Here is a 23,321-nt window from a genome sequence, read left to right on the forward strand (position 1 = left end):
ATTCACAACCTCTGATTCCCCACCTCTGATTCCCTATATTTGATTCCCCGCCTCTGTTTCCCCGCCTCTGATTCGCAACCTATAATTCCCCACCTCTGATTCCCCATATCTGATTCCCCGCCTCTGTTACCCTGCCTCTGATTCCCGGCCTCTGTTTCCCCATATCTGATTCCCCTCCTCTGATTCCCCAACTCTGATTCCCCGCCTCTGATTCCCCAGCTCTGATTCCCCGCCTTTTATTCCCGGCCTCTGATTCCCTGCCACTGATTCCCCGCCCCTGATTCCCCACCTCTGATTCCCCATATCTGATTCCCCGCCTCTGTTTCCCCAGCTCTGATTCCCCACCTCTGATTCCCCAGCTCTGATTCCCTGCCACTGATTCCCCGCCCCTGATTCCCCACCTCTGATTTCCCATATCTGATTCCCCGCCTCTGTTTCCCCAGCTCTGATTCCCTGCCTCTGATTCCCTGCCCTGATTCCCCATTTCTGTTTCACCGCCTTTGATTCGCCACCTCTGATTCCCCATATCTGATTCCCCGCCTCTGTTTCCCCGCCTCTGATTCCCTGCCTCTGATTCCCAACCTCTGATTCCACACCTCTGATTCCCCATATCTGATTCCCCGCCTCTATTTCCCCATATCTGATTCCCCGCCTCTGATTCCCCAACTCTGATACCCCGCCTCTGATTCCCCAGCTCTGATTCCCCGCCTCTGATTCCCGGCGTCCGATTCCCTGCCTCTGATTCCCCGCCTCTGATTCCCCATCTCTGATTCTCCATATCTGATTCCCCGCCTCTGAATCCCCATCTCTGATTCCCGGACTCTGATTCCCTGCCTCTGATTCCCCGCATCTGATTCCCTGCCTCTGATTCCCCGCCTCTGATTCCAGGCCTCTGATTCCCAGCATCTGATTCCGTCCTCTGATTCCCGGCCTCTGATTCCCTGCTTCTGATTCTGATTCCCTGCCTCTGATTCCCCATCTCTGATTCCGCACATCTTATTCCTTGCCTCTGATTCCCCACCTCTGATTCCCCATATCTGATTCCCCGCCTGGGTTTCCCCGCCTCTGATTCCCCGCCTCTGTTTCCCAATATCTAAGTCCCCGCATCTGATTCCCCAAATCTGATTCCCCACCTCTGATTCCCCAGCTCTGATTCCCCGCCTCAGATTCCCCGCGTCTGATTCCCTGCCTCTGATTCCCCGCCTCTGATTCCCTGCCTCTGATTCCCCATATCTGATTCCCCGCCTCTGATTCCCCAACTCTGATTCCCCGCTTCTGATTCCCCAGCTCTGAATCCCCGCCTCTGATTCCCCGCGTCTGATTCCCTGCCTCTGATTCCCCGCCTCTGATTCCCCATCTGTGATTCACAACCTCTGATGCCCCACCTCTGATTCCCCATATCTGATTCCCCGCCTCTGTTTCCCCGCCTCCGATTCCCCGCCTCTGATTCCCCATATCTGATTCCCCGCCTCTGATTGTCCACCTCTGATTCCCCGCGTCTGATACCCTGCCTCTGATTCCCCGCCTCTGATTCCCCATCTCTGATTCACCACCTCTGATTCCCGGCCTCTGATTCCCCATCTCTGATTCCGCACATCCGATTCCCTGCCTATGTTTCCCCACCTCTGATTCCCCGCCTCTGATTCCCCATATCTGATTCCCTGCCTCTGTTTCCCCGCCTCTGATTCCCTACCTCTGTTTCCCCATATCTGATTCCCCGCCTCTGATTCCCCAACTCAAATACCCCGCCTCTGATTCCCCAGCTCTGATTCCCCGCCTCTGATTCCCCGCATCTGATTCCCTGACTCTGATTCCCCGCCTCTGATTCCAGGCCTCTGATTCCCATCATCTGATTCCGGCCTCTGATTCCCGGCCTCTGATTCCCTGCTTCTGATTCTGATTCCCTGCCTCTGATTCCCCATCTCTGATTCCGCACATCTGATTCCCTGCCTCTGATTCCCCACCTCTGATTCCCCATATCTGATTCCCCGCCTCTGTTTCCCCGCCTCTGATTCCCCGCCTCTGTTTCCCAATATCTAAGTCCCCACCTCTGATTCCCCAAATCTGATTCCCCACCTCTGTTTCCCCAGCTCTGATTCCCCGCCTCTGATGCCCCGCATCTGATTCCCTGCATCTGATTCCAAGCCTCTGATTCCCTGCCTCTGATTCCCAACCTCTGATTCCCCACCTCTGATTCCCCATATCTGATTCCCCGCCTCTGTTTCCCCGCCTCGGATTCCCCGCCTCAGTTTCCCCATATCTGATTCCCGGCCTTTGATTCCCCGCCTCTGATTCCCCGCCTCTGATTCCCTGCCTCTGATTCCCCATCTCCGATTCCGCACATCTGATTCCCTTCCTCTGATTCCCCGCCTCTGATTCCCCGCCTCTGATTCCCTGCCTCTGATTCCCAACCTCTGATTCCCCACCTCTGATTCCCCATATCTGATTCCCCGCCTCTGTTTCCCCGCCTCTGATTCCCCACCTCTGATTCCCAACTCTGATTCCCCGCCTCTGATTCCCCAGCTCTGATTCCCCGTGTTTGATTCCCTGCCTCTGATTCCCTGCCCTGATTCCCCATCTCTGTTTCACCGCCTTTGATTCGCCACCTCTGATTCCACATATCTGATTCCCCGCCTCTGTTTCCCCGACTCTGATTCCCTTCCTCTGAATCCCAACCTCTGATTCCACACCTCTGATTCCCCATATCTGATTCCCCGCCTCTATTTCCCCATATCTGAATCCCCGCCTCTGATTCCCCAACTCTGATTCCCCGCCTCTGATTCCCCAGCTCTGATTCCCCGACTCTGATTCCCGGCGTCCGATTCCCTGCCTCTGATTCCCCGCCTCTGATTCCCCATCTCTGATTCCCCGCCTCTGATTCCCCGTGTCTGATTCCCTGCCTCTGATTCCCCGCCTCTGATTCCCCGCCTCTGATTCCCTGCCACTGATTCCCTGCCCCTGATTCCCCACCTCTGATTCCCCATATCTGATTCCCCGCCTCTGTTTCCCCGCCTCTGATTCCCCGCCTCTGATTCCCCATATCTGATTCCCTTCCTCTGATTCTCCAACTCTGATTCCCCGCCTCTGATTCCCCAGCTCTGAATCCCCGCCTCTAATTCCCCGTGTCTGATTCCCTGCCTCTGATTCCCCGCCTTGATTCCCCATCTCTGATTCACAACCTCTGATTCCCCACCTCTGATTCCCTATATTTGATTCCCCGCCTCTGTTTCCCCGCCTCTGATTCCCCGCCTCTGATTCCCCATATCTGATTCCCCGCCTCTGATTGCCCACCTCTGATTCCCCGCCTCTGATTCGCCAGCTCTGATTCCCCGCCTCTGATTCCCCGCATCTGATTCCCTGCCTCTGATTCCCCGCCTCTGATTCCCCATCTGTGATTCACCGCCTTTGATTCGCCACCTCTGATTCCCCATATCTGATTCCCCACCTCTGTTTCCCGGCCTCTGATTCCCCGCCTCTGATTCTCCATATCTCATTCCCCGCCTCTGAATCCCCATCTCTGATTCCCGGACTCTGATTCCCCACCTCTGATTCCCGGCCTCTTATTCCCAGCATCTGATTCCTGGCCTCTGATTCCCGGCCTCTGATTCCCCGCTTCTGATTCTGATTCCCTGCCTCTGATTCCCCATCTCTGATTCCGCACATCTGATTCCCTGCCTCTGATTCCCCCCCTCTGATTCCCCATATCTGATTCCCCGCCTCTGTTTCCCCGCCTCTGATTTCCCGCCTCTGTTTCCCTATATCTAATTCCCCACCTCTGATGCCCCAACTCTGATTCCCCGCCTCTGATTCCCCAGCTCTGATTCCCCGCCTCTGATTCCCCGCATCCGATTCCCCATATCTGATTCCCCGCCTCTGTTTCCCCGCCTCTGATTCCCCGCCTGTGTTTCCCAATATCTAAGTCCCCACCTCTGATTCCCCAAATCTGATTCCCCACCTCTGATTCCCCACCTCTGATTCCCCGCCTCTGATTCCCCGCATCTGATTCCCTGCATCTGATTCCAAGCCTCTGATTCCCTGCCTCTGATTCCCAACCTCTGATTCCCCACCTCTGATTCCCCATATCTGATTCCCCGCCTCTGTTTCCCCGCCTCGGATTCCCCGCTTCAGTTTCCCCATATCTGATTCCCGGCCTCTGATTCCCCGCCTCTGATTCCCCGCCTCTGATTCCCTGCCTCTGATTCCCCATCTCCGATTCCCTGCCTCTGATTCCCAACCTCTGATTCCCCACCACTGATTCCCCATATCTGATTCCCCGCCTCTGTTTCCCCGCCTCTGATTCCCCGCCTCTGATTCCCAACTCTGATTCCCCGCCTCTGATTCCCCAGCTCTGATTCCCCGTGTTTGATTCCCTGCCTCTGATTCCCTGCCCTGATTCCCCATCTCTGTTTCACCGCCTTTGATTCGCCACCTCTGATTCCACATATCTGATTCCCCGCCTCTGTTTCCCCGACTCTGATTCCCTTCCTCTGATTCCCAACCTCTGATTCCACACCTCTGATTCCCCATATCTGATTCCCCGCCTCTATTTCCCCATATCTGAATCCCCGCCTCTGATTCCCCAACTCTGATTCCCCGCCTCTGATTCCCCAGCTCTGATTCGCCGACTCTGATTCCCGGCGTCCGATTCCCTGCCTCTGATTCCCCGCCTCTGATTCCCCATCTCTGATTCCCCGCCTCTGATTCCCCGTGTCTGATTCCCTGCCTCTGATTCCCCGCCTCTGATTCCCCGCCTCTGATTCCCTGACACTGAATCCCTGCCCCTGATTCCCCACCTCTGATTCCCCATATCTGATTCCCTGCCTCTTTTTCCCCGCATCTGATTCCCTGCCTCTGATTCCCCGCCTCTAATTCCCCATCTCTGATTCCCCACCTCTGATTCCCCGTGTCTGATTCCCTACCTCTGATTCCCCGCCTCTGAATCCCAGCCTCTGATTCCCAACTCTGATTCCCCGCCTCTGATTCCCCAGCTCTGATTCCCCGTGTTTGATTCCCTGCCTCTGATTCCCTGCCCTGATTCCCCATCTCTGTTTCACCGCCTTTGATTCGCCACCTCTGATTCCACATATCTGATTCCCCGCCTCTGTTTCCCCGACTCTGATTCCCTTCCTCTGATTCCCAACCTCTGATTCCACACCTCTGATTCCCCATATCTGATTCCCCGCCTCTATTTCCCCATATCTGAATCCCCGCCTCTGATTCCCCAACTCTGATTCCCCGCCTCTGATTCCCCAGCTCTGATTCCCCGACTCTGATTCCCGGCGTCCGATTCCCTGCCTCTGATTCCCCGCCTCTGATTCCCCATCTCTGATTCCCCGCCTCTGATTCCCCGTGTCTGATTCCCTGCCTCTGATTCCCCGCCTCTGATTCCCCGCCTCTGATTCCCTGCCACTGATTCCCTGCCCCTGATTCCCCACCTCTGATTCCCCATATCTGATTCCCCGCCTCTGTTTCCCCGCCTCTGATTCCCCGCCTCTGATTCCCCATATCTGATTCCCTTCCTCTGATTCTCCAACTCTGATTCCCCGCCTCTGATTCCCCAGCTCTGAATCCCCGCCTCTAATTCCCCGTGTCTGATTCCCTGCCTCTGATTCCCCGCCTTGATTCCCCATCTCTGATTCACAACCTCTGATTCCCCACCTCTGATTCCCTATATTTGATTCCCCGCCTCTGTTTCCCCGCCTCTGATTCCCCGCCTCTGATTCCCCATATCTGATTCCCCGCCTCTGATTGCCCACCTCTGATTCCCCGCCTCTGATTCGCCAGCTCTGATTCCCCGCCTCTGATTCCCCGCATCTGATTCCCTGCCTCTGATTCCCCGCCTCTGATTCCCCATCTGTGATTCACCGCCTTTGATTCGCCACCTCTGATTCCCCATATCTGATTCCCCACCTCTGTTTCCCGGCCTCTGATTCCCCGCCTCTGATTCTCCATATCTCATTCCCCGCCTCTGAATCCCCATCTCTGATTCCCGGACTCTGATTCCCCACCTCTGATTCCCGGCCTCTTATTCCCAGCATCTGATTCCTGGCCTCTGATTCCCGGCCTCTGATTCCCCGCTTCTGATTCTGATTCCCTGCCTCTGATTCCCCATCTCTGATTCCGCACATCTGATTCCCTGCCTCTGATTCCCCCCCTCTGATTCCCCATATCTGATTCCCCGCCTCTGTTTCCCCGCCTCTGATTTCCCGCCTCTGTTTCCCTATATCTAATTCCCCACCTCTGATGCCCCAACTCTGATTCCCCGCCTCTGATTCCCCAGCTCTGATTCCCCGCCTCTGATTCCCCGCATCCGATTCCCCATATCTGATTCCCCGCCTCTGTTTCCCCGCCTCTGATTCCCCGCCTGTGTTTCCCAATATCTAAGTCCCCACCTCTGATTCCCCAAATCTGATTCCCCACCTCTGATTCCCCACCTCTGATTCCCCGCCTCTGATTCCCCGCATCTGATTCCCTGCATCTGATTCCAAGCCTCTGATTCCCTGCCTCTGATTCCCAACCTCTGATTCCCCACCTCTGATTCCCCATATCTGATTCCCCGCCTCTGTTTCCCCGCCTCGGATTCCCCGCTTCAGTTTCCCCATATCTGATTCCCGGCCTCTGATTCCCCGCCTCTGATTCCCCGCCTCTGATTCCCTGCCTCTGATTCCCCATCTCCGATTCCCTGCCTCTGATTCCCAACCTCTGATTCCCCACCACTGATTCCCCATATCTGATTCCCCGCCTCTGTTTCCCCGCCTCTGATTCCCCGCCTCTGATTCCCAACTCTGATTCCCCGCCTCTGATTCCCCAGCTCTGATTCCCCGTGTTTGATTCCCTGCCTCTGATTCCCTGCCCTGATTCCCCATCTCTGTTTCACCGCCTTTGATTCGCCACCTCTGATTCCACATATCTGATTCCCCGCCTCTGTTTCCCCGACTCTGATTCCCTTCCTCTGATTCCCAACCTCTGATTCCACACCTCTGATTCCCCATATCTGATTCCCCGCCTCTATTTCCCCATATCTGAATCCCCGCCTCTGATTCCCCAACTCTGATTCCCCGCCTCTGATTCCCCAGCTCTGATTCGCCGACTCTGATTCCCGGCGTCCGATTCCCTGCCTCTGATTCCCCGCCTCTGATTCCCCATCTCTGATTCCCCGCCTCTGATTCCCCGTGTCTGATTCCCTGCCTCTGATTCCCCGCCTCTGATTCCCCGCCTCTGATTCCCTGACACTGAATCCCTGCCCCTGATTCCCCACCTCTGATTCCCCATATCTGATTCCCTGCCTCTTTTTCCCCGCATCTGATTCCCTGCCTCTGATTCCCCGCCTCTAATTCCCCATCTCTGATTCCCCACCTCTGATTCCCCGTGTCTGATTCCCTACCTCTGATTCCCCGCCTCTGAATCCCAGCCTCTGATTCCCCATATCTGATTCCCCGCCTCTGATTCCCTGCCTCTGATTCCCCAGCTCTGATTCCCCGCCTTTGATTCCCCCCGTCTGATTCCCCATCTCTGATTCCGCACATCCGTTTCCCTGCCTCTGATTCCCCGCCTCTGATATCCCGCCTCTGATTCGCAACCTCTAATTCCCCACCTCTGATTTCCCATATCTGATTCCCCGCCTCTGTTTGCCTGCCTCTGATTCCCGGCCTCTGTTTCCCCATATCTGATTCCCCTCCTCTGATTCCGCAACTCTGATTCCCCGCCTCTGATTCCCCAGCTTTGATTCCCCGCCTTTTATTCCCGGCCTCTGATTCCCTGCCACTGATTCCCCGCCTCTGATTCCCCACCTCTGATTCCCCATATCTGATTCCCCGCCTCTGTTTCCCCACCTCTGATTCCCGGCCTCTTATTCCCAGCATCTGATTCCCGGCCTCTGATTCCCTGCCTCTGATTCCCCGCCTCTGATTCCCCATCTCTGATTCCCCGCCTCTGATTCCCCGTGTCTGATTCCCTGCCTCTGATTCCCCGTCTCTGATTCCCCGCCTCTGATTCCCTGCCACTGATTCCCTGCCCCTGATTCCCCACCTCTGATTCCCCATATCTGATTCCCCGCCTCTGTTTCCCCAACTCTGATTCCCCTCCTCTAATTCGCCAGCTATGATTCCCCGCCTCTGATTCCCTGCGTCTGATTCCCTGCCTCTGATTCCCAGCCTCTGATTCCCCTTCTCTGATTCACCACCTCTGAATCCCCACCTCTGATTCCCCATCTCTGATTCCGCACATCCGATTCCCTGCCTCTGATTCCCCGCCTCTGATTCCCCGCCTCTGCTTCCCCGCCTCTGATTCCCCGCGTCTGATTCCCTGCCACTGATTCCCTGCCCCTGATTCCCCACCTCTGATTCCCCATATCTGATTCCCCGCCTCTGTTTCCCCACCTCTGATTCCCCGCCTCTGTTACCCCATATCTGATTCCCCGCCTCTGATTCCCCAACTCTGATTCCCCTCCTCTAATTCGCCAGCTATGATTCCCCGCCTCTGATTCCCTGCATCTGATTCCCTGCCTCTGATTCCCAGCCTCTGATTCCCCTTCTCTGATTCACCTCCTCTGAATCCCCACCTCTGATTCCCCATCTCTGATTCCGCACATCCGATTCCCTGCCTCTGATTCCCCGCCTTTTATTCCCGGCCTCTGATTACCTGCCACTGATTCCCTGCTTCTGATTCTGATTCCCTGCCTCTGATTCCCCATCTCTGATTCCGCACATCTGATTCCCTGCCTCTGATTCCCCACCTCTGATTCCCCATATCTGATTCCCCGCCTCTGTTTCCCCGCCTCTGATTCCCCGCCTCTGTTTCCCGATATCTGATTCCCCGCCTCTGTTTCCCCAACTCTGATTCCCCTCCTCTAATTCGCCAGCTATGATTCCCCGCCTCTGATTCCCTGCGTCTGATTCCCTGCCTCTGATTCCCAGCCTCTGATTCCCCTTCTCTGATTCACCACCTCTGAATCCCCACCTCTGATTCCCCATCTCTGATTCCGCACATCCGATTCCCTGCCTCTGATTCCCAGCCTCTGATTCCCCGCCTCTGATTCGCAACCTCTAATTCCCCACCTCTGATTCCCCATATCTGATTCCCCGCCTCTGTTTCCCTGCCTCTGATTCCCGGCCTCTGTTTCCCCATATCTGATTCCCCTCCTCTGATTCTCCAACTCTGATTCCCCGCCTCTGATTCCCCAGCTCTGATTCCCCGCCTTTTATTCCCGGCCTCTGATTCCCTGCCACTGATTCCCCGCCCCTGATTCCCCACCTCTGATTCCCCATATCTGATTCCCCGCCTCTGTTTCACCAGCTCTGATTCCCCACCTCTGATTCCCCAGCTCTGATTCCCTGCCACTGATTCCCCGCCCCTGATTCCCCACCTCTGATTCCCCATATCTGATTCCCCGTCTCTGTTTCCCCAGCTCTGATTCCCTGCCTCTGATTCCCTGCCCTGATTCCCCATCTCTGTTTCACCGCCTTTGATTCGCCACCTCTGATTCCCCATATCTGATTCCCCGCCTCTGTTTCCCCGCCTCTGATTCCCTGCCTCTGATTCCCAACCTCTGATTCCACACCTCTGATTCCCCATATCTGATTCCCCGCCTCTATTTCCCCATATCTGATTCCCCGCCTCTGATTCCCCAACTCTGATTCCCCGCCTCTGATTCCCCAACTCTGATTCCCCGCCTCTGATTCCCGGCGTCTGATTCCCTGCCTCTGATTCCCCGCCTCTGATTCGCCATCTCTGATTCCCCGCCTCTGATTCCCCGTGTCTGATTCCCTGCCTCTGATTCCCCGCCTCAGATTCCCCGCCTCTGATTCCCTGCCACTGATTCCCTGCCCCTGATTCCCCACCTCTGATTCCCCATATCAGATTCCCCGCCTCTGTTTCCCCGCCTCTGATTCCCCGCCTCTGATTCCCCATATCTGATTCCCCGGCTCTGATTGCCCACCTCTGATTCCCCGCCTCTGATTCGCCAGCTCTGATTCCCCGCCTCTGAATCCCCGCATCGGATTCCCTGCCTCTGATTCCCCGCCTCTGATTCCCCATCTCTGATTCACCGCCTTTGATTCCCCACCTCTGATTCTCCATATCTGATTCCCCACCTCTGTATCCCCGCCTCTGATTCCCCGCCTCTGATTCTCAATATCTCATTCCCCGCCTCTGAATCCCCATCTCTGATTCCCGGACTCTGATTCCCCACCTCTGATTCCCGGCCTCTTATTCCCAGCATCTGATTCCCGGCCTCTGATTCCCGGCCTCTGATTCCCCGCTTCTGATTCTGATTCCCTGCCTCTGATTCCCCATCTCTGATTCCGCACATCTGATTCCCTGCCTCTGATTCCCCACCTCTGATTCCCCATATCTGATTCCCCGCCTCTGTTTCCCCGCCTCTGATTCCCCGCCTCTGTTTCCCCATATCTAATTCCCCACCTCTGATGCCCCAACTCTGATTCCCTGCCTCTGATTCCCCAGCTCTGATTCCCCGCCTCTGATTCCCCGCAACCGATTCCCCATGTCTGATTCCCCGCCTCTGTTTCCCCGCCTCTGATTCCCCGCCTCTGTTTCCCCATATCTGATTCCCCGCCTCTGATTCCCCAGCTCTGATTCCCTGCCTCTGATTCCCCGCGTTCTATTCGCTGACTCTGATTCCCCTCCTGTGATTCCCCATCTCTGATTCACCACCTCTGATTCCCCACCTCTGATTCCCCATATCTAATTCCCCGCCTCTGCTTGCCTGCCTCTCATTCCCCGCCTCTGTTTCCCCATATCTGATTCCCCGCCTCTGAATCCCCAACTCTGATTCCCTGCCTCTGATTCACCAGCTCTGATTCCCAGCCTTTGATTCCCCCCGTCTGATTCCCAGCCTCTGAATCCCCGTCTGATTTCTTGCCTCTGATTCCCCACATCTGATTCCCCATCTCTGATTCCGCACAACCGATTCCCTGCCTCTGATTCCCCGACTCTGATTCCACACCTCTGATTCCCCAGCTCTGATTCCCCGCCTCTGATTGCCCGCGTCTGATTCCCTGCCTGTGATTCCCCGCCTCTGATTCCCCATCTCTGATTCCCCACCTCTGATTCCCCGTGTCTGATTCCCTTCCTTTGATTCCCCGCCTCTGATTCCCCGCCTCTGATTCCCTGCCACTGATTCCCCGCCCCTGATTCCCCACCTCTGATTCTCCATATCTTATTCCCCGCCTCTGTTTCCCCCCCTCTGATTCCCAGCCTCTGATTCCCCAGCTCTGATTTCCCGCCTCTGATTCCCGGCATCCGATTCCCTGCCTCTGATTCCCCGCCTCTGATTCCCCATCTCTGATTCCCCGCCTCTGATTCCCCGTGTCTGATTCCCTGCCTCTGATTCCCCGCCTCTGATTCCCCATATCTGATTCCCCGCCTCTGTTTTCCCGCCTCTGATTCCCTGCCTCTGATTCCCCATATCTGATTCCCCGCCTCTGATTCCCCAACTCTGATTCCCCGCCTCTGATTCCCCATCTGTGATTCACAACCTCTGATGCCCCACCTCTGATTCCCCATATCTGATTCCCCGCCTCTGTTTCCCCGCCTCTGATTCCCCGCCTCTGATTCCCCATATCTGATTCCCCGCCTCTGATTGCCCACCTCTGATTCCCCGCGTCTGATTCCCTGCCTCTGATTCCCCGCCTCTGATTCCCCATCTCTGATTCACCACCTCTGATTCCCGGCCTCTGATTCCCCATCTCTGATTCCGCACATCCGATTCCCTGCCTATGATTCCCCACCTCTGATTCCCCGCCTCTGATTCCCCATATCTGATTCCCTGCCTCTGTTTCCCCGCCTCTGATTCCCCACCTCTGTTTCCCCATATCTGATTCCCCGCCTCTGATTCCCCAAGTCTAATACCCCGCCTCTGATTCCCCAGCTCTGATTCCTTGCCTCTGATTCCCCGCATCTGATTCCCTGCCGCTGATTCCCCGCCTCTGATTCCGGCCTCTGATTCCCGGCCTCTGATTCCCTGCTTCTGATTCTGATTCCCTGCCTCTGATTCCCCATCTCTGATTCCGCACATCTGATTCCTTGCCTCTGATTCCCCACCTCTGATTCCACATATCTGATTCCCCGCCTGGGTCTCCCCGCCTCTGATTCCCCGCCTCTGTTTCCCAATATCTAAGTCCCCGCCTCTGATTCCCCAAATCTGATTCCCCACCTCTGATTCCCCAGCTCTGATTCCCCGCCTCTGATTCCCCGCATCTGATTCCCTGCATCTGATTCCAAGCCTCTGATTCCCTGCCTCTGATTCCCAACCTCTGATTCCCCACCTCTGATTCCCCATATCTGATTCCCCGCCTCTGTTTCCCCGCCTCGGATTCCCCGCCTCTGTTTCCCCATATCTGATTCCCGGCCTCTGATTCCCCGCCTCTGATTCCCCGCCTCTGATTCCCTGCCTCTGATTTCCCATCTCCGATTCCGCACATCTGATTCCCTTCCTCTGATTCCCCGCCTCTGATTCCCCGCCTCTGATTCCCTGCCTCTGATTCCCAACCTCGGATTCCCCACCTCTGATTCCCCATATCCGATTCCCCGCCTCTGTTTCCCCGCCTCTGTTTCCCCGCCTCTGATTCCCCGCCTCTGTTTCCCTATATCTAATTCCCCACCTCTGATGCCCCAACTCTGATTCCCCGCCTCTGATTCCCCAGCTCTGATTCCCCGCCTCTGATTCCCTGCATCCGATTCCCCATATCTGATTCCCCGCCTCTGTTTCCCCGCCACTGATTCCCCGCCTCTGTTTCCCCATATCTGATTCCCCGCCTCTGATTCCCAACTATGATTCCCCGCCTCTGATTCCCCAGCTCTGATTCCCTGCCTCTGATTCCCCGCGTTCTATTCCCTGCCTCTGATTCCCCGCCTGTGATTCCCCATCACTGATTCACCACCTCTGATTCCCCACCTCTGATTCCCCATATCTAATTCCCCGCCTCTGTTTTCCCGCCTCTGATTCCCCGCCTCTGTCTCCCAATATCTGATTCCCCGCCTCTGAATCCCCAACTCTGATTCCCTGCCTCAGATTCCCCAGCTCTGATTCCCCGCCTTTGATTCCCCCCGTCTGATTCCCAGCCTCTGAATCCCCGTGTCTGATTTCCTGCCTCTGATTCCCCGCCTCTGATTCCCCATCTCTGATTCACCGCCTCTGATTCCCCACCTCTGATTCCCCATCTCTGATTCCGCACATCCAATTCCCTGCCTCTGATTCCCCAACTCTGATTCCCCACCTCTGATTCCCCAGCTCTGATACCCCGCCTCTGATTCCCCATATCTGATTCCCCGCCTCTGTTTTCCCGCCTCTGATTCCCTGCCTCTGATTCCCCATATCTGATTCCCCGCCTCTGATTCCCCAACTCTGATTCCCCGCCTCTGATTCCCCAGCTCTGAATCCCCGCCTCTGATTCCCCGCGTCTGATTCCCTGCCTCTGATTCCCCGCCTCTGATTCCCCATCTGTGATTCACAACCTCTGATGCCCCACCTCTGATTCCCCATATCTGATTCCCCGCCTCTGTTTCCCCGCCTCTGATTCCCCGCCTCTGATTCCCCATATCTGATTCCCCGCCTCTGATTGCCCACCTCTGATTCCCCGCGTCTGATTCCCTGCCTCTGATTCCCAGCCTCTGATTCCCCATCTCTGATTCACCACCTCTGATTCCCGGCCTCTGATTCCCCATCTCTGATTCCGCACATCCGATTCCCTGCCTATGATTCCCCACCTCTGATTCCCCGCCTCTGATTCCCCATATCTGATTCCCTGCATCTGTTTCCCCGCCTCTGATTCCCCACCTCTGTTTCCCCATATCTGATTCCCCGCCTCTGATTCCCCAACTCTAATACCCCGCCTCTGATTCCCCAGCTCTGATTCCCCGCCTCTGATTCCCCGAATCTGATTCCCTGCCACTGATTCCCCGCCTCTGATTCCGGCCTCTGATTCCCGGCCTCTGATTCCCTGCTTCTGATTCTGATTCCCTGCCTCTGATTCCCCATCTCTGATTCCGCACATCTGATTCCTTGCCTCTGATTCCCCACCTCTGATTCCCCATATCTGATTCCCCGCCTGGGTTTCCCCGCCTCTGATTCCCCGCCTCTGTTTCCCAATATCTAAGTCCCCGCCTCTGATTCCCCAAATCTGATTCCCCACCTCTGATTCCCCAGCTCTGATTCCCCGCCTCTGATTCCCCGCATCTGATTCCCTGCATCTGATTCCAGGCCTCTGATTCCCTGCCTCTGATTCCCAACCTCTGATTCCCCACCTCTGATTCCCCATATCTGATTCCCCGCCTCTGTTTCCCCGCCTCGGATTCCCCGCCTCTGTTTCCCCATATCTGATTCCCGGCCTCTGATTCCCCGCCTCTGATTCCCCGCCTCTGATTCCCTGCCTCTGATTCCCCATCTCCGATTCCGCACATCTGATTCCCTTCCTCTGATTCCCCGCCTCTGATTCCCCGCCTCTGATTCCCTGCCTCTGATTCCCAACCTCGGATTCCCCACCTCTGATTCCCCATATCTGATTCCCCGCCTCTGTTTCCCCGCCTCTGTTTCCCCGCCTCTGATTCCCCGCCTCTGTTTCCCTATATCTAATTCCCCACCTCTGATGCCCCAACTCTGATTCCCCGCCTCTGATTCCCCAGCTCTGATTCCCCGCCTCTGATTCCCTGCATCCGATTCCCCATATCTGATTCCCCGCCTCTGTTTCCCCGCCACTGATTCCCCGCCTCTGTTTCCCCATATCTGATTCCCCGCCTCTGATTCCCAACTATGATTCCCCGCCTCTGATTCCCCAGCTCTGATTCCCTGCCTCTGATTCCCCGCGTTCTATTCCCTGCCTCTGATTCCCCGCCTGTGATTCCCCATCACTGATTCACCACCTCTGATTCCCCACCTCTGATTCCCCATATCTAATTCCCCGCCTCTGTTTTCCCGCCTCTGATTCCCCGCCTCTGTTTCCCCATATCTGATTCCCCGCCTCTGAATCCCCAACTCTGATTCCCTGCCTCAGATTCCCCAGCTCTGTTTCCCCGCCTTTGATTCCCCCCATCTGATTCCCAGCCTCTGAATCCCCGTGTCTGATTTCCTGCCTCTGATTCCCCGCCTCTGATTCCCCATCTCTGATTCACCGCCTCTGATTCCCCACCTCTGATTCCCCATCTCTGATTCCGCACATCCAATTCCCTGCCTCTGATTCCCCAACACTGATTCCCCACCTCTGATTCCCCAGCTCTGATTCCCCGCCTCAGATTCCCCGCGTCTGATTCCCTGCCTCTGATTCCCCGCCTCTGATTCCCTGCCTCTGATTCCCCATATCTGATTGCCCGCCTCTGATTCCCCAACTCTGATTCCCCGCTTCTGATTCCCCAGCTCTGAATCCCCGCCTCTGATTCCCCGCGTCTGATTCCCTGCCTCTGATTCCCCGCCTCTGATTCCCTGCCTCTGATTCCCAACCTCGGATTCCCCACCTCTGATTCCCCATATCCGATTCCCCGCCTCTGTTTCCCCGCCTCTGTTTCCCCGCCTCTGATTCCCCGCCTCTGTTTCCCTATATCTAATTCCCCACCTCTGATGCCCCAACTCTGATTCCCCGCCTCTGATTCCCCAGCTCTGATTCCCCGCCTCTGATTCCCTGCATCCGATTCCCCATATCTGATTCCCCGCCTCTGTTTCCCCGCCACTGATTCCCCGCCTCTGTTTCCCCATATCTGATTCCCCGCCTCTGATTCCCAACTATGATTCCCCGCCTCTGAGTCCCCAGCTCTGATTCCCTGCCTCTGATTCCCCGCGTTCTATTCCCTGCCTCTGATTCCCCGCCTGTGATTCCCCATCACTGATTCACCACCTCTGATTCCCCACCTCTGATTCCCCATATCTAATTCCCCGCCTCTGTTTTCCCGCCTCTGATTCCCCGCCTCTGTTTCCCCATATCTGATTCCCCGCCTCTGAATCCCCAACTCTGATTCCCTGCCTCAGATTCCCCAGCTCTGATTCCCCGCCTTTGATTCCCCCCGTCTGATTCCCAGCCTCTGAATCCCCGTGTCTGATTTCCTGCCTCTGATTCCCCGCCTCTGATTCCCCATCTCTGATTCACCGCCTCTGATTCCCCACCTCTGATTCCCCATCTCTGATTCCGCACATCCAATTCCCTGCCTCTGATTCCCCAACTCTGATTCCCCACCTCTGATTCCCCAGCTCTGATACCCCGCCTCTGATTCCCCATATCTGATTCCCCGCCTCTGTTTTCCCGCCTCTGATTCCCTGCCTCTGATTCCCCATATCTGATTCCCCGCCTCTGATTCCCAAACTCTGATTCCCCGCCTCTGATTCCCCAGCTCTGAATCCCCGCCTCTGATTCCCCGCGTCTGATTCCCTGCCTCTGATTCCCCGCCTCTGATTCCCCATCTGTGATTCACAACCTCTGATGCCCCACCTCTGATTCCCCATATCTGATTCCCCGCCTCTGTTTCCCCGCCTCTGATTCCCCGCCTCTGATTCCCCATATCTGATTCCCCGCCTCTGATTGCCCACCTCTGATTCCCCGCGTCTGATTCCCTGCCTCTGATTCCCCGCCTCTGATTCCCCATCTCTGATTCACCACCTCTGATTCCCGGCCTCCGATTCCCCATCTCTGATTCCGCACATCCGATTCCCTGCCTATGATTCCCCACCTCTGATTCTCCGCCTCTGATTCCCCATATCTGATTCCCTGCATCTGTTTCCCCGCCTCTGATTCCCCACCTCTGTTTCTCCATATCTGATTCCCCGCCTCTGATTCCCCAACTCTAATACCCCGCCTCTGATTCCCCAGCTCTGATTCCCCGCCTCTGATTCCCCGCATCTGATTCCCTGCCGCTAATTCCCCGCCTCTGATTCCGGCCTCTGATTCCCGGCCTCTGATTCCCTGCTTCTGATTCTGATTCCCTGCCTCTGATTCCCCATCTCTGATTCCGCACATCTGATTCCTTGCCTCTGATTCCCCACCTCTGATTCCCCATATCTGATTCCCCGCCTGGGTTTCCCCGCCTCTGATTCCCCGCCTCTGTTTCCCAATATCTAAGTCCCCACCTCTGATTCCCCAAATCTGATTCCCCACCTCTGATTCCCCAGCTCTGATTCCCCGCCTCTGATTCCCCGCATCTGATTCCCTGCATCTGATTCCAAGCTTCTGATTCCCTGCCTCTGATTCCCAACCTCTGATCCCCACCTCTGATTCCCCATATCTGATTCCCCGCCTCTGTTTCCCCGCCTCGGATTCCCCGCCTCTGTTTCCCCATATCTGATTCCCGGCCTCTGATTCCCCGCCTCTGATTCCCCGCCTCTGATTCCCTGCCTCTGATTCCCCATCTCCGATTCCGCACATCTGATTCCCTTCCTCTGATTCCCCGCCTCTGATTCCCCGCCTCTGATTCCCTGCCTCTGATTCCCAACCTCGGATTCCCCACCTCTGATTCCCCATATGTGATTCCCCGCCTCTGTTTCCCCGCCTCTGTTTCCCCGCCTCTGATTCCCCGCCTCTGTTTCCCTATATCTAATTCCCCACCTCTGATGCCCCAACTCTGATTCCCCGCCTCTGATTCCCCAGCTCTGATTCCCCGCCTCTGATTCCCTGCATCCGATTCCCCATATCTGATTCCCCGCCTCTGTTTCCCCGCCACTGATGCCCCGCCTCTGTTTCCCCATATCTGATTCCCCGCCTCTGATTCCCAACTATGATTCCCCGCCTCTGATTCCCCAGCTCTGATTCCCTGCCTCTGATTCCCCGCGTTCTATTCCCTGCCTCTGATTCCCCGCCTGTGATTCCCCATCACTGATTCACCACCTCTGATTCCCCACCTCTGATTCCCCATATCTAATTCCCCGCCTCTGTTTTCCCGCCTCTGATTCCCCGCCTCTGTTTCCCCATATCTGATTCCCCGCCTCTGAATCCCCAACTCTGATTCCCTGCCTCAGATTCCCCAGCTCTGTTTCCCCGCCTTTGATTCCCCCCGTCTGATTCCCAGCCTCTGAATCCCCGTGTCTGATTTCCTGCCTCTGATTCCCCGCCTCTGATTCCCCATCTCTGATTCACCGCCTCTGATTCCCCACCTCTGATTCCCCATCTCTGATTCCGCACATCCAATTCCCTGCCTCTGATTCCCCAACTCTGATTCCCCACCTCTGATTCCCCAGCTCTGATTCCCCGCCTCAGATTCCCCGCGTCTGATTCCCTGCCTCTGATTCCCCGCCTCTGATTCCCTGCCTCTGATTCCCCATATCTGATTGCCCGCCTCTGATTCCCCAACTCTGATTCCCCGCTTCTGATTCCCCAGCTCTGAATCCCCGCCTCTGATTCCCCGCGTCTGATTCCCTGCCTCTGATTCCCCGCCTCTAATTCCCCATCTGTGATTCACAACCTCTGATGCCCCACCTCTGATTCCCCATATCTGATTCCCCGCCTCTGTTTCCCCGCCTCTGATTCACAACCTCTGATGCCCCACCTCTGATTCCCCATATCTGATTCCCCGCCTCTGTTTCCCCGCCTCTGATTCCCCGCCAATGATTCCCCATATCTGATTCCCCGCCTCTGATTGCCCACCTCTGATTCCCCGCGTCTGATTCCCTGCCTCTGATTCCCCGCCTCTGATTCCCCATATCTGATTCACCACCTCTGATTCCCGGCCTCTGATTCCCCATCTCTGATTCCGCACATCCGATTCCCTGCCTATGATTCCCCACCTCTGATTCCCCGCCTCTGATTCCCCATATCTGATTCCCTGCCTCTGTTTCCCCGCCTCTGATTCCCCACCTCTGTTTCCCCATATCTGATTCCCCGCCTCTAATTCCCCAACTCTAATACCCTGCCTCTGATTCTCCAGCTCTGATTCCCCGCCTCTGATTCCCCGCATCTGATTCCCTGCCTCTGATTCCCCGCCTCTGATTCCAGGCCTCTGATTTCCCGCATCTGATTCCCTGCCTCTGATTCCCCGCCTCTGATTCCAGGCCTCTGATTCCCAGCATCTGATTCCGGCCTCTCATTCCTGGCCTCTGATTCCCTGCTTCTGATTCTGATTCCCTGCCTCTGATTCCCCACCTCTGATTCCCCATATCTGATTCCCCGCCTCTGTTTCCCCGCCTCTGATTCCCCGCCTCTGTTTCCCCATATCTGATACCCCGCCTCTGATTCCCCAACTCTGATTGCCCTCCTCTAATTCGCCAGCTATGATTCCCCGCCTCTGATTCCCTGCGTCTGATTCCCTGCCTCTGATTCCCAGCCTCTGATTTCCCTTCTCTGATTCACCACCTCTGAATCCCCACCTCTGATTCCCCATCTCTGATTCCGCACATCCGATTCCCTGCCTCTGATTCCCCGCCTCTGATTCCCCGCCTCTGATTCGCAACCTCTAATTCCCCACCTCTGATTCCCCATATCTGATTCCCCGCCTCTGTTTCCCTGCCTCTGATTCCCGGCCTCTGTTTCCCCATATCTGATTCCCCTCCTCTGATTCCCCAACTCTGATTCCCCGCCTCTGATTCCCCAGCTCTGATTCCCCGCCTTTTATTCCCGGCCTCTGATTCCCTGCCACTGATTCCCCGCCCCTGATTCCTAACCTCTGATTCCCCATATCTGATTCCCCGCCTCTGATTCCCCAGCTCTGATTCCCCACCTCTGATTCCCCAGCTCTGATTCCCTGCCACTGATTCCCCGCCCCTGATTCCCCACCTCTGATTCCCCATATCTGATTCCCCGCCTCTGTTTCCCCAGCTCTGATTCCCTGCCTCTGATTCCCTGCCCTGATTCCCCATCTCTGTTTCACCGCCTTTGATTCGCCACCTCTGATTCCCCATATCTGATTCCCCGCCTCTGTTTCCCCGCCTCTGATTCCCTGCCTCTGATTCCCAACCTCTGATTCCACACCTCTGATTCCCCATATCTGATTACCCGCCTCTATTTCCCCATATCTGATTCCCCGCCTCTGATTCCCCAACTCTGATTCCCCGCCTCTGATTCCCCAGCTCTGATTCCCCGCCTCTGATTCCCGGCGTCCGATTCCCTGCCTCTGATTCCCCGCCTCTGATTCCCAATCTCTAATTCACCACCTCTGATTCCACACCTCTGATTCCCCATATCTAATTCCCCGCCTCTGTTTTCCCGCCTCTGATTCCCCGCCTCTGTTTCCCCATATCTGATTCCCCGCCTCTGAATCCCCAACTCTGATTCCCTGCCTCAGATTCCCCAGCTCTGATTCCCCATCTCTGATTCACCGCCTCTGATTCCCCACCTCTGATTCCCCATCTCTGATTCCGCACATCCAATTCCCTGCCTCTGATTCCCCAACTCTGATTCCCCACCTCTGATTCCCCAGCTCTGATTCCCCGCCTCAGATTCCCCGCGTCTGATTCCCTGCCTATGATTCCCCGCCTCTGATTCCCTGCCTCTGATTCCCCATATCTGATTCCCCGCCTCTGATTCCCCAACTCTGATTCCCCGCTTCTGATTCCCCAGCTCTGAATCCCCGCCTCTGATTCCCCGCGTCTGATTCCCTGCCTCTGATTCCCCGCCTCTAATTCCCCATCTGTGATTCACAACTTCTGATGCCCCACCTCTGATTCCCCATATCTGATTCCCCGCATCTGTTTCCCCGCCTCTGATTCCCCGCCTCTTATTCCCTGCCTCTGATTCCCAACCTCGGATTCCCCACCTCTGATTCCCCATATCTGATTCCCCGCCTCTGTTTCCCCGCCTCTGTTTCCCCGCCTCTGATTCCCCGCCTCTGTTTCCCTATATCTAATTCCCCACCTCTGATGCCCCAACTCTGATTCCCCGCCTCTGATTCCCCAGCTCTGATTCCCCGCCTCTGATTCCCTGCATCCGATTCCCCATATCTGATTCCCCGCCTCTCTTTCCCCGCCAATGATTCCCCGCCTCTGTTTCCCCATATCTGATTCCCCGCCTCTGATTCCCAACTATGATTCCCCGCCTCTGATTCCCCAGCTCTGATTCCCTGCCTCTGATTCCCCGCGTTCTATTCCCTGCCTCTGATTCCCCGCCTGTGATTCCCCATCACTGATTCACCACCTCTGATTCCCCACCTCTGATTCCCCATATCTAATTCCCCGCCTCTGTTTTCCCGCCTCTGATTCCCCGCCTCTGTTTCCCCATATCTGATACCCCGCCTCTGAATTCCCAACTCTGATTCCCTGCCTCAGATTCCCCAGCTCTGATTCCCCGCCTTTGATTCCCCCCGTCTGATTCCCAGCCTCTGAATCCCCGTGTCTGATTTCCTGCCTCTGATTCCCCGCCTCTGATTCCCCATCTCTGATTCACCGCCTCTGATTCCCAACCTCTGATTCCCCATCTCTGATTCCGCACATCCAATTCCCTGCCTCTGATTCCCCAACTCTGATTCCCCACCTCTGATTCCCCAGCTCTGATTCCCCGCCTCAGATTCCCCGCGTCTGATTCCCTGCCTCTGATTCCCCGCCTCTGATTCCCTGCCTCTGATTCCCCATATCTGATTCCCCGCCTCTGATTCCCCAACTCTGATTCCCCGCTTCTGATTCCCCAGCTCTGAATCCCCGCCTCTGATTCCCCGTTCTGATTCCCTGCCTCTGATTCCCTGCCTCTAATTCCCCATCTGTGATTCACAACCTCTGATGCCCCACCTCTGATTCCCCATATCTGATTCCCCGCCTCTGTTTCCCCGCCTCTGATTCCCCGCCTCTGATTCCCCATATCTGATTCCCCGCCTCTGATTGCCCACCTCTGATTCCCCGCGTCTGATTCCCTGCCTCTGATTCCCCGCCTCTGATTCCCCATATCTGATTCACCACCTCTGATTCCCGGCCTCTGATTCCCCATCTCTGATTCCGCACATCCGATTCCCTGCCTATGATTCCCCACCTCTGATTCCCCGCCTCTGATTCCCCATATCTGATTCCCTGCCTCTGTTTCCCCGCCTCTGATTCCCCACCTCTGTTTCCCCATATCTGATTCCCCGCCTCTAATTCCCCAACTCTAATACCCTGCCTCTGATTCCCCAGCTCTGATTCCCCGCCTCTGATTCCCCGCATCTGATTCCCTGCCTCTGATTCCCCGCCTCTGATTCCAGGCCTCTGATTTCCCGCATCTGATTCCCTGCCTCTGATTCCCCGCCTCTGATTCCAGGCCTCTGATTCCCAGCATCTGATTCCGGCCTCTCATTCCTGGCCTCTGATACCCTGCTTCTGATTCTGATTCCCTGCCTCTGATTCCCCATCTCTGATTCCGCACATCTGATTCCCTGCCTCTGATTCCCCACCTCTGATTCCCCATATCTGATTCCCCGCCTCTGTTTCCCCGCCTCTGATTCCCCGCCTCTGTTTCCCCATATCTGATACCCCGCCTCTGATTCCCCAACTCTGATTGCCCTCCTCTAATTCGCCAGCTATGATTCCACGCCTCTGATTCCCTGCGTCTGATTCCCTGCCTCTGATTCCCAGCCTCTGATTTCCCTTCTCTGATTCACCACCTCTGAATCCCCACCTCTGATTCCCCATCTCTGATACCGCACATCCGATTCCCTGCCTCTGATTCCCCGCCTCTGATTCCCCGCCTCTGATTCGCAACCTCTAATTCCCCACCTCTGATTCCCCATATCTGATTCCCCGCCTCTGTTTCCCTGCCTCTGATTCCCGGCCTCTGTTTCCCCATATCTGATTCCCCTCCTCTGATTCCCCAACTCTGATTCCCCGCCTCTGATTCCCCAGCTCTGATTCCCCGCCTTTTATTCCCGGCCTCTGATTCCCTGCCACTGATTCCCCGCCCCTGATTCCCCACCTCTGATTCCCCATATCTGATTCCCCGCCTCTGATTCCCCAGCTCTGATTCCCCACCTCTGATTCCCCAGCTCTGATTCCCTGCCACTGATTCCCCGCCCCTGATTCCCCACCTCTGATTCCCCATATCTGATTCCCCGCCTCTGTTTCCCCAGCTCTGATTCCCTGCCTCTGATTCCCTGCCCTGATTCCCCATCTCTGTTTCACCGCCTTTGATTCACCACCTCTGATTCCCCATATCTGATTCCCCGCCTCTGTTTCCCCGCCTCTGATTCCCTGCCTCTGATTCCCAACCTCTGATTCCACACCTCTGATTCCCCATATCTGATTCCCCGCCTCTATTTCCCCATATCTGATTCCCCGCCTCTGATTCCCCAACTCTGATTCCCCGCCTCTGATTCCCCAGCTCTGATTCCCCGCCTCTGATTCCCGGCGTCCGATTCCCTGCCTCTGATTCCCCGCCTCTGATTCCCCATCTCTAATTCACCACCTCTGATTCCACACCTCTGATTCCCCATATCTGATT

The sequence above is a fragment of the Narcine bancroftii genome, chromosome 6 (assembly GCF_036971445.1).
Source record: "Narcine bancroftii isolate sNarBan1 chromosome 6, sNarBan1.hap1, whole genome shotgun sequence".
NCBI classification, from domain to species: Eukaryota; Metazoa; Chordata; class Chondrichthyes; order Torpediniformes; family Narcinidae; genus Narcine; species Narcine bancroftii.